Raw genomic sequence first — 13,350 nt, 5'->3', positions numbered from 1 at the left:
GCAACTACCTCTCAATAGAGGGCGGCAAGGGTGCTAGCTGGCATTCATATCCCTCTATCCATCACCACCTTTCCTGGCACAGCCTGACCGCTCTTGCTGGTGAAATAATTGTTTCCTCATTTCTTGATTCACAGGCTCAATCTGCCAACTCTAGGGAAAATGAATGCAACAAACAGGATGATGGGAAAGAGAAGAAGAACACTGTCTAATCTTGTCCTCACCCAACCTCTTCTTTATTCCATCATGAAAACTTTGACATTTGATGTGATAGTTTTTTTCTTATTGAGCACTAAAAGTGAGGGAGTACTTAAAGTGCTAGGAGATGTTCAAATCTTGCTTTTGAAACCATAGATTTAGATAGCATAGAGGTCTTGGTCTGGAAATAGAAATACAAAATTCTTGGAACTGCTAGATAGGTGAAAAAATAAAGAGTGAGGCTTAGAGATGGGAGGTCCTGGGTACAAATCTGACCTCAGACACTCCCTAGCTATGTGACTCTGGGCAAGTAACCCCTTTTACTGTTCAGTATCAATTCTAAGACTGGAGATATGGGTTAAAAATAAAAAGGAAAAATAGCTGAGGCTTAATCCTGCCTTTAAATGTTTTTAAAGGATCATAGATTTAGAACTGAAAAAGATCTTTTATAAATGATCGAGCCCAATCCTCTTATTTTACAGATTAGGAAACTAAGGCTTATGTAGGTTAAACAACTTACACATGGTAATAAATGACAAAGGAGGGATTTGCATGCCACTCCTCTGATGCCAAAATCACAATTTTTTTCCACTGAACTAGGCTTTTTCCATTCACAAGAGGGGAAACTGTGGGAATGTCAATTAACATCACTGACCCTCAGCTTTCTTCTTTGAAAACTAGATAGGAAATACCAGTAGTTACTGCCACCTAGGATTGTCAGAAGGCTTAAATACCATACAAAGTCAGTTACTATTATTAATTTCACTTTTTTGTGAAAAAGTGTTTAAAATGTATTTTTTTTCATTTTTTGCTTTATTCCAAGATGAAAACATGTTGAATACAAATTCCATGAATGTGTACAGAAGGTTCAACATAACAAATGTTTTAGGTATATAGAAACTGGGCACTAGGCTAGGCTCTTTTAAATATAAAAATCAAACTGTCCCTGCTCTCAAGAAGCTTACATTCTTCTTAGAAGATCTAGAAACCCAAGCTGGTGTTAGGGAGTGAAAGAGGTAGAGAACAAAGATGGAATCATAGCAGAAAATGTTTGAGAATCCAAATTTGAATTCCTCTGTATACCACTGTTTAACAATGTTGTCCATAAGAAGATAGGGATCAGCTTTCAGAAAGTCAGTACTACCCAAAGATATAATAAGGAAAAATACATGTAAAAGAATATTTATAGCTGTGTTCTTTGTGGTGGCAAGAAATTGGAAAATGAGGGGCTGCCCTTCAATTGGGGAATGGCTGAACAAATTGTTGTATATGTTGGTGATGGAATACTATTGTGCTCAAAGGAATAATAAAGTGGAGGAATTCCATGGAGACTGGAACGACCTCCAGGAAGTGATGCAGAGCGAGAGGAGCAGAACCAGGAAAACGTTGTACACAGAGACTGATACACTGTGGTACAATCGAATGTAATGGACTTATCCATTAGTGGCAATGCGGTGATCCTGAACAACTTGGAGGGATTCATGTGAAAGAACATTGTCCACATTCAGAGGAAAAACTGTGGGAGTAAAAACACCAAAGAAAAACAACTGCTTGATTGTATGGGTTGAGGGGGATATGGTTGGGGATATAGACTCTGAATGAACATCCTAGTGCAAATACCAACAATATGGAAGTAAATTCTGATCAAAGACACATGTACTACTCAGTGTAATTGTGTGTCGGCTATGGGAGGGGAAGGGAGAAAGGAGGGAAGGAAGGAGTAGAAAATGATTTTTGTAACCAGGGAATAATGTTCAAAATTGACCAAATAAATAAATTTAATTAACTAATTAATTGATTAATAAAAAAGAAAGTCAGGACTACAAGTCAGCCCTTTTCTTTTGAAAGGTAGGTGTCCTGCTATGACCATTACACAGCTGCTACCAGATAGAGAGATAACAATTAATTATAATTAATTAATTATACAAGTAACATCTTGGGATAGTCTGAAGTAATAGTAGTCTTGCCTTTCATTCCATTTTCATTTACATCATATAATGAATTGGCGTGCTTTTCAAGGCCTCAAAAGCAAGAGTAGAAATTTGTCAATAGTGGTTACTAAGTGTTGGTTTCTTTCATGAGAGAAGACTTTTCTTTATTCTTTGCCCTAATATTCTTTATTCTGTGACATGCAATTTTATTCTGTCATATGCTTTATTTTATGAGGAAATAGGAAGTCCCCATCTATTGCTAGGGTTCTGGGTTCTTCACAAGTCTATTAATAAAATAATAGGGATGACAGTGAAGCATAGTAAATAAAATCTTGAGTTTGGAGTCAATAAGACTTGGCTTCAAATCCTCCTTTTGATACTTCCTACATATATGATCATAAACAATCCCTTTAAGCCTCAGTTTCCTCATCTATAAAAATGGGAATAATAATCATTATCCTAATATCTCTTTCATATGGTTATTACAAGGCTTAATTTCTACAACATATTAAATACAAGTATCCCTTCCACATTGGGGGGTCAGGGGCATGGTGTCTCCACAATCTGCAAAATTCCTGTAAAATTTTTGACCCTTCATTTATACAGAAAAGAAGTTTGAATTTTTTCTTTATCTTTTATGGGATGTTTATAGTACATTAGTGTAAAATTTGGGTTAAGTATTTGGCCAGAAACTATATAGTTCTGAAGCTCTTTATGTGTTGTTTGCTGGCCTTTGAGTATTGTCTGAGGCATCAGGAAAACTCCCAAAATATTCCCATTTAGTTTCCTATGCCAACTGGTGATATATTGAAACTGAGATGGGGAAAGTCACAGTGTGGAAGGGATGCCTGAACTTTGCACACGTTAAAGCAATATACAAATGTGAACTATTAATTCTTTCTCTGTTTTTTGTTTTTGTACATATATTGGAAGTAATAAAATATATTCTCCCAAACTGAGGGTCTTAGTACAGAAGATGGAAAAGTAGCCACATAATATTTGAAAAGCCCAAGAATTCATACGAGAATGTTTATTTATCAAACATCACAGTAGGAACAGGGACTATTGGACTATTATAGTTTATGGATTCTGTTTTGATGCCTCAAAAAAGGAATAAGAAAAGACATTAAATCCTAGAAATTATTGCCTCTTTACTCTCTAAAACCATAATCAAAAAGACAGATAGCTGTTCAACATTGCCCAAAATTATAACGTTGAATAATTTCCTTGTTTTTTTTTTTTTGTCAATGATGAGCTTGGTAAAACTCAACAAACATAATTATGTCTATATCTAAGCAACAGAAAAAGAGATCTTTAAATGAAACTGTGAATTTCTATTACACACAGCTTGGTTTTAAATATACATTAAATTTAGCATGGTAGAGTCTTGCTGCCTTGATTGTCCATGTCCTCTTTTAGAACTTTCTTCTGTACTCCTCTGTGTATTTTTTAAAGATATCATTAAAGGGTTTTAAGACAAGATTGCTTAGAATGTCTTGAAAAAACATCAACTTCAAAGCATGTGATTATCAAAACTCAAGGACAAAACTACAGAATTTCATAGACTTGGAGAATTTCAAACTATGAGGTTATCTAGTCATATCATCTCTTGAAAGAAAGAAAAAGAAAACAGTGTTAATGAAACAATTCCTGGCTTCTGAGGTCCTTTCCAGTTCTGAAATTCTATGGTTCTTGGTTCTGTCCTTTATTTCTGCTAATCTTATATTTTGTAAGAAATAATTTGTCAACCCATTCTATGCAACCTTGCATTATAATGTCATAGCTAAAATCTTATTATTAAAACTTTAAGAAATCTAAGAAATGGGGGGTGGAGGGTGGGGAACAGCATGTATGTAGCACAATGGATAGAACTCCAGACCTAGAGTCAGGAGGACCTGGGTCTCAAACACTTCCTAGATGTGTGACCTTGGGCAAGTCAATTGCCTAGACTTTACCACTTTGATGCTTTAGAATCAATACTTAAATCAATTCTAAGAAAGAGGACAAGAGTTTTGTTTTTGTTTTTAAAGAAAATGAAGAAATAAGGTCACAGTACTTTTAAAGAACTAAAAACAAAATACTCTAAACAAAGATTTTTAGATTTTTAAGGAGGACAATTTTTAAAATATATGTAAATAGGTATAGGTGTCTATACCAAGAGTATGTGTATGTATGTGTGGGTATATCTATCTATATAGTTGTGTATATATATATATATATTATATATATATATTTATATATACACACATATATTTATAATTTTGAAATTTAAACAAACAGTTGTTTATTCTATCCTTGGAGATTATAACCAGTAGGAGGCAACTTGTTTTTGCAGCATATTTGCTGTCAAGAAGCAATGAAGTGCAAATAGAAGGTAATTGAACTTAGCAATTTGTTTACCCAGAAAGGAAACATCTGGAGAAAAAACTGGACTATTTTAATAATTAGCCAGTCATGTCCTATAGGAAACACACTGGTATATGATCTAGCATTATAATAAGTATATAGTCAAGGGATTCTGAAAGATTAGCAATTAACCTCCTTCAGCTCAAGGAACCATTCTCATAAAAAAGAAGAAAATGAGAATTTAGGGAGCAGTGAGTGCCCTCTCTCGATCTCTCTGAATTTTATTCACTCTCTGTTTGCCCAGACTCACAAATAATACCTTTTTTACTCGAAGAGCTATTTTTACTTATTTCACCCATCATGTCTGGGGAGAAAACAATCTGGCATTGTCACTGCCTGAATTTTTTCTAAAAAGGAAGATTTTGTAAGCTGGAAAAAAGAATCTTAAGGACGGCATCTTAAAGAAATTAGAAAGTGACATGACTGTACCTATATCCTTGTGAACAACTCTTGACTATCTGAAGGGTACTGAAATTCAGGAAGTCCTTTGTCTGAATTACCAGTGCCCCTCCTGTAAAATATAAAGAAAAGTGAGCTAACAGCTTTGGCACAACCCAATTATGTGCTACCTGGTAAAGGACATTTTGCTAACAGGAAACAACACTCTCCATTAGTGCTACACTCTAATCAGGCACAATCGTGCCCACTCTCACTCTGCCAGGATTCTTCCTGAACTAAATAGAGCCTTTTTTGAAGGGCAGAAATATTCTATCTTGTCTAGATTGATCAGGGCTCTTAAAAGTAGAAAATACTGATTTACTCCAGATCTCACCTCTGCATTTTCATCATCTGTTTTCCATCTTTAAATCTAAGATGCAATGATCCTTTGGAGGTTCTGATGCTTACCCAGCTCAATGGAGTATTGTGCATATCTGTTCAAACTGGTAATAGCCAGAAATGATCACCTAGAGAGATGATTGCTTTAATTCTAAAAAGTTCACAGTGGCAATCTTCGGCTGGTAATGAGAAAAAGCAGCTCTCGAAAGGGGAATGGGATGCCTATTTCTGGAGGTAATAGATTCCTCACGCATTGGAGGCCTCCAAACAAATGGATGACTGCTTTATTATAAAGGAGATTCAAGTCAATTCAATATTTATTTAATAGACTTCACTTATATGTAAAATGAAAGACAGTATCGCATAGTGGTGTATGGGGTGCTCAGGGAGGGGTAGCATCTCTGGTATGGAGGGCTTGTTGTGCCCTCCTAGGGCAGCTCTCCAGCCTCTGACCCCCACCTGCACACCCAGCTCTCACTTGTGGCTCCCAGTAGCTGCTAGCATGCGGCAGCAGCCACACCCCAGGCAATGGCTTCGACAGGCCGGCTAAACCTTGTGAGGGTAGCCATCCAGTCATCGACCCCTGGTGAACCAGGGCTTTGCTCACCCAGCATGTGGAGACAGTTTCGGTGGAACAGGCAGAAGAAACCAATAAGAAGGTTCAACGGCTGAGAGGGCGACGCAGCAAAGCACTGTGCAGTGCTTAGGGCATGTTGGAGCACAAAAGACAACACGGCCATCCAATGCAGCTGAGGAAGTCTCCAGACATAACAATTTTTCGTGCCAATGGACCCAGGCTTCCAACGCCAAGAGAGTGGGACTGTCTCTGTGCATCGACTTTTCCACTTAAATCTTCACGCACAAGTGTCTTTGTGCACAAAAACACACAAAGACAATCGTCATCCTCGGTTACCGAGAGACTACTACTACTATCGCATAGTGGATTGAGATCCAGCCTTGGAGACATTAAGATCAGGGCTTGAGACCAACTTCTGAAAACTACTAGCTAGGTGACCATGGACAAATTGCTTAACTTCCCTTTTTCCCAGACTAATCTCTAAAACTATAAATTACAGATGAATGCCCGACCTGCACCAATGGTTGGAATTTCCAGTCTTAAGAATTCTGATAAAAACATAGGTTGGGATTTTAAAATAATAATACAATATGCAGAGTATTATGTTGGGCACTGGGAATACAAGGGCAAAAATGAAACCGTTCTAACCTCAAAAGGATTATATCTTATTCTCTGATAATTTAGGGCTGGAGTCCCTAAAATCTATTTCAACTCTAAGATTTTATTTTTCTGTCATAATAGGTATATTGTTTATTCAGTGAACACCTGGGTGTATCTCACATATAAATATAGTACCATTTGCAAATGGCATTGAAATGATGGCCACATAATTTGGATCATAGGGAAAGAAACCACTAAAAGCATAATCGCCCAACCTGTGATTTTATTTATTTATTCAGAATTGATAGAGTAGACATTCCAACCAATGGTACAGGTCAGACATTCATCTGTAATTTATAGTTTCAGAATTAGCCTGGGAAAAAGGGAAGTTAGGTGATTCATCCATGGTCACATAGCACCATCCACGCCATTTGGATCATAGGAAATAAAACCCCACTAAAAGCACAATCATTATATTATTATTATTATTATTTTAAAATCCCAACCTGTGATTTTATTTATTTATTCAGAATTGATAGAGTAGACATTCTAACCAATGGTACAGGTCAGACATTCATCTGTAATTTATAGTTTCAGAGATTAGCCTGGGAAAAAGGGAAGTTAAGTGATTCATCCATGGTCACATAGCACCATCCACGCCATTTGGATCATAGGAAATAAAACCCCACTAAAAGCACAATCATTATATTATTATTATTATTATTATTATTTTAAAATCCCAACCTGTGATTTTATTTATTTATTTAGAATTCATAGAGTAGGCATTCCAACCAATGGTACAGGTCAGACATCCATCTGTAATTTATAGTTTCAGAGATTAACCTGGGAAAAAGGGAAGTTAAGTGATTCACCCATGGTCACATAGCACCATCTATACCATTTGGATCATAGGGGAAAAACAACCAAAAAACTCACTAAGAGCAGAGGCTGCTAAGGGAACTCAGAGTCAAGAATGCTCCTGCATTTTCCATTCCAGGTCGATGTAATATCTGCAGACATATCCCCAGGGAATTCGATACGGTTTGGTAATGATGTTGAGGAGAAATCTAAAGGAAAGAATAAAAGAAAGAGAGAGAATTGAAAAGAGAGGATCATAGGCTAGGATATACTATAAACAACATAGCTCGTGACAAGTTTCTCAGTTGTCTGTGTCCTCTAAACTCCTGAGGGCCATAATGTAAACATTTCTTTCCTATAAAATGTACTCTTTTCCTCTTCCTTTGATCCAATAGATGAAAACATAATGAGATTTTATCAAACCCACTTTATCTGATTGTTACTTCTGCCAGACGGATGGTGCATTACACCCTTCTGGCTTTGATGCTGACAGTGAAACCTTCTAACAGATTGCCAATAACCCTGACACAAAAGCTCCCGAAAATGTAACTTATCCCAGAACCATGTTCCTGGGTTTGTTGCCAGCACTGCAGCTGTCAAATTTGGCCCCCAAAGCGCCCTTGATTAAAGAAGAGAGCCAAAGGAAGAGTGAGAGTTTGCCAGTGTGGGACAACTCTAATCCTCAGTGTTAGTAATTACACCTCGAATATGCTATCATTTCCTGTGGAGCCTCAGGAAGCACAAGAGCATATGTATATTGCAAGACTCCCAAAGCAAAAGATATTCCCCTAATTCTCTGCAATTCCATTACCTGGAGCTGCAATTCTGACAGCCCCTCCAAGACAACCCCTATCAAGTCTGATAGTTGGAGGAAACCTGAAGCAATTAGGGGCAACGTGGCTTATGGCTGGTTCTTAGAAGATGGCATCCAATCCCTAGAGCTTCATCCCAGAGGAAGAAGGCACTTGGCTATGGCAGCCACATTCTGGTAGGTGGGATAGAAGTCACAGAAACTCAATATTTATGGTGGCAAACATGGAACTTTTCACCCAGGGGAAAATGGCCATCTCTATTTCCCTTGACCAGTTTTAAATGGCAAAATGAACTAACCTGCTAAATCTTAATCTTCTGGCACCTCTTCTCATTGGTAGTATTATACAAGCCTTCTCTTTGGTCTTCCTTCCTTTAGTTACTCTCTCTCTTTGACATCGCATCCAGAATTGTACTGAAGTCAAATAAAACCTGCTTTTAAGAGTAAATTGTTGGGGAAAGCTGGGTGGCTCAGTGGATTAAGAGCCAGACCTAGAATCAGGAGGTCCTGGGTTCAAATCTAACCTCAGACACTTCCCAGCTGTGTGACCCTGGGCAAGTCACTTGACCCCCATTGGCTAACCCTTACCACTCATCTGCCTTGGAACCGATGCATAGTATTGATTCTAAGATGGAAGATAAGGGTTTAAAAAAATAACTTAAGAATGAATTGTTAAATTTTCAGTGTGAGTCTTTCTATTGTTTTGCTGATTATCTATTCTTTTTTTTTAAAACCCTTACCTTCCATCTTGGAGTCAATACTGTGTATTGGCTCCAAGGCAAAAAAATGGTAAGGGCTAGGCAATGGGGGTCAAGTGACTTGCCCAGGGTCACACAGCTGGGAAGTGTCTGAGGCTAGATTTGAACCTAGGATCTCCCGTCTCTAGGTCTGGCTCTCAATCCACTGAGCTACCCAGCTGCCCCCTGATTATCTATTCTTAAGAAAATGATGGAAAAAATATTGTTGCAGATTTGACATAAAAGAGTGTATTAGACAAAAGAAAGAACTGTTGAAGTCTGAATCCAGAACAAAGCATGCCATCTTCCACTTTATTTCCTTCTTGAGATTTTTATTGTATGTGTGATATGTGTCTTATATCCCAACAAGAGCAATATGGAGATATATATTGCATGGAAGTACTGGATAACCTATATATTATGACAGGGGAGGAGGGAGAAAATCTGAATTTCAAAATGTCAGAAAACAATAGTCAAAAAATATTTCTACATGTGACTGAAAAAATTAAAAAGTTAAATTTTTAAAAAATTTATTGGGTATATCCAAGTGTTAAATATTCATGGGAACTCCATTTATCCAACATAATCTGACTGATGTTATACTTTGATCATATACGTTTTCTACAGAGAAACCTTTTCAGCTCCCAATTACTTACTAAATGTATTACTTGTTTTTACCAAATTGTCATGCAATGTTCTCTAATGGTCTAAGTCTACGTCTAATGGTCTAATGTTTTAAGTGCCATTGTTCATCTTATTTTCCATTCCTGGAATGGATTGCCTCCACCCTACCCATCTCCATTTAGTGATGTACTTTCCTTATTCTTTTTCTCCCTTTTAAGGAGAATGACCTCAAGTCTAAAAAAGACTGAGATAAGTAAAGAAATGGTAAGAGAGCACCTAGTAGTCTTTCCTTATTTTAAGTCATTTGGCCTAGCTAAACTAAATTCTTGGCTACAAAAACAAATAAAAAATGCACTAGACAACTGTGGATGATATTCAAAAAATTATGTAGAACAGGGAGATACTTTGAGATTAGAAATGAGAAAATGCCCTAATTTTGTGGCCTTCAAACCCTAAGTCAGAGAACTTGACTTCAATTTCAAAAAAGATAGAATGAATTGATTAAAGAGATGCTTAATAAAATGGCAAAAAAGGAAGCAGGGATCACATAATGCCAGTGAGAATTTAGAAAGGACACATGTAATATCAGCTTAAAATTCTCTCTTTTTGAACAAAGTATTAAATTAGAGGAACACTATACACATAATTTGCTGGTATTTTAACAAAACCTTAGATAAAATAGCTCATTTCATTCTTTTTTTTTTAACCTTTATGTTCTACCATAGGAAGACAAAAAGGTAAGGACTAAACAAATGAGATTAAGTGATAACTAAATTTGAACTCGGGTCCTCCCAACTCCAGACCTATCTACTTTGCTACCTAGTGCCCTCATCTCATTTCATTCTTTAAAAAGAAGTGAAGATATCTGGGCTAACACTATAGTCCAATATGTATATCTAGTATACCTTTTATAAATGTTTGTTTTGTGACCCTGACAACGTGCTTAACCATCATTACTTTGCCCTTTACCACTCTTCTACCCTGAAACCAACACACAATATTAATTCTAAGACAGAAGGTAAGGGTGTTAAATAAACAAACAAACAAATGAATGAATGAATGAATGAATGAATGAATGAATGAATGCTTGGTTTTTTGTTGTTGAATTAAATTGAATTTTAGTTCAGAATTTTTGAGGGGAACATAATTATAACTTATATTTACATAGCACTCTAACATTTGAAAATTTATTTACATATATTATCTTATTTGTTTCTTACCCACAGGTAATATCACATTCATTTTAAAGATTTGGAAACAGAGTAAAAGCATTTGTGTTATCCCCAAAGTCATAAAGTTCTGGATCTAGAGTCAGGAAGACCTGGATTCAAATCTGACCTCAGATTCATGTGTGACCCTAAGAAAGTCACTTAACCATGTTTGCCTCAGTTTCCTCATCTATAAAATGAATTGGAGAAGAAAATGGAAAACCACTCCAGTATCTTTGCCAAGAAACCTAAATGGGTTCAGGAAGAGTGGGACATGACTTAAAAATGACTCTACAAGAACAAAATACTTCTAGCACTAGGCATGGTTCCTGGCATATGGGAGGCACTTAACAAAAGTCTGTTGAATTTAATGGAGGTCAGTTTAGGACTCAGTTCTCCCTGATCCCAATGTAGCACTCTACTATGCCATACTGTACTTTAGCCACAGCAAGTACATGAGTTCCGTTGGCTACATTTGGACCTATTATTGGAAGAACCATTTATTTGTTATGTCTCTGACTTTTGCATTATGTCATTATTTTTTTTTCCCATTTTTCCCACTTTAAATAATTTCCCTGATTGGTGAAAGTGATGATACTAAAGACTTGCCTGCAATCAGGGTGCAGTTCAGAAAGTAAGAGCTTCCAGTTAAATTAAATAATCACATCTCAATGTTCTAGATAAACCTGGTGGTTGTTATTATTATGTATTTGTTCCAGCTTCTTCTTGGCCCATTTGTTGTTGTTGTTTTGTTTGTTTATTTTGTTTTTTGGCAAAGATGCTAGAGTAGTTTACCATTTTATTCTGTAAGAGTTGAACAGTGGTTTGCCCCCCTTTTCTTGTTGCCCTTAGATCAGTCTTGGGGTGTTAAAAAGAAAGTTTCTTATTGAATTTGTAAGCCTAGTATCTAGTAAATTGGTTTTTTGCTCAGCTTATACCCTTTAACTGGATTAAGAACTAGGTCTGAGGCTCCCTCTTATCCTAGAAGATACTTGCCTCTTGTTCCACATGACTTCTGGAAGACCAGTCTCTGACTCAGAAAGAGGTCAAGTCTATCCAATTGTGGGACCAAGAAAAAAGTGATATCAGGGTGGGTATAAGTTATAGATCAAGGAAGCTAGCAGGTCTTTTTTTTTTTCTGGCCAAACAGGGGTCTATTCTGGTCTAGTATCAAGAGTGAACAGAGATGAGGTGAACAGTGAACTTGTGTTAGCTAGACTGGCCATGAGACAGACCAGCTTTTCCCTATTTAATAAATAATTATAAATTAATATCCAGTCTCTTGAGAATTTAATCTTAGCATTTCTCCAGCTCATTTTACAGATGAGGAAAATGAGGCAAACTAGGTTAAGTGATTGTTCAGGGTCACTCAGCTAGTATTAGAGGCTGTATTTGAACCCAGGTCTTCTTGACTTTATCCACTGCCCCTCTCAGTTGTACTATACCTGCCTTAGTTTCCCTTATTCTCCCCTAAACACTGGAAGACTAACCCTTCTAAAATCAGATGCTAGGATTATTAGATCTAGAACTGGAAGGGACCCTCAAGACCATTAAGTCTTACTGAACCATTTCACAGATGAGAAAAGTGAGTTCCAGAGAGGTTACTTGCCTTGCCTATGGCCAAAAACCCTGAATGTGATGCTGGATATGAACCTAGGACTTCCTGACCCTAAAATTAGCACTTGATCTTCTATACTGTGCTACCTCAAAAAATAATAATAATAATAAAACAAGAAACAAGGGTCCAGAATTACACTTGGAAGCCCATGCTTGCTTTTTTTTATTTCAAATTAACGCTAAAGAACCCCTGATCAACACTCAGCTGCCACATCAAAGACTTTTTCTTTTGCTGGAGTCTATTATTTCTTTCCAACTTCTCTGTGGTCTTTTAAAAACTCATCTTAAAGTTCAATCTCATTTTTTTTTTAAGCCACAACTATAAAATCCCCACTCCACACTAGATTCTCCAGGCACTCCCAAAATAATTGAGGGATATGTATGTTGAGATCCCTGGCTTAGGATGTCATTTCAGAAATTAATCCCACCCAAAAGTAATGCCTCTCAGACTGTCACAACTCTAGCCAAATTGTATTCTACACGCTGATGATGTATTATTCCTCATACATTTTCACTTGTAGCTGGTGTGTTTGGGGGGAGCCCCTCCATGCCCTTGTCCACACAGCCAAACCAAAACAATGGAAATTGCCTTCAAGGAGGCACCATATGGCTTCTCTTTCAGTGTTATTATGCCTCTATCTACAGAGGTAAAAAAAAAAATGGGAGGAGCAGAGGAGGGATTTTCATTTATTAGCTGGGAGGAATAAATCGAATGCTTTTGGAGACTAACACTAGATTTCTTTGCTGTTCCTTGTGTTTGCAAGCATTTATTAAACACCAGCTATATGCCAGGTATCATGCTAGGAATTAGGGATACAAGTACATTTTTAAGGAAGCTAATAGATTAATCTGGGAGTTGTTCTCATCGGAAACCCCTTTTTACTCATCAGAAACCCATTTTCTAATGTGATGGTCTTCATGATTGATGACAAAGGAACTTTATATCCCAGTTCTATGATTTCCAAACTGTATAAACTGAGGCAAATCTCTGGGTCTCCTTTTCCTCATC

Source organism: Monodelphis domestica, chromosome 2 (assembly GCF_027887165.1).
Source record: "Monodelphis domestica isolate mMonDom1 chromosome 2, mMonDom1.pri, whole genome shotgun sequence".
NCBI classification, from domain to species: Eukaryota; Metazoa; Chordata; class Mammalia; order Didelphimorphia; family Didelphidae; genus Monodelphis; species Monodelphis domestica.
The sequence above is the reverse complement of the archived record's forward strand: the minus strand, read 5'-3'. Positions refer to the sequence as shown.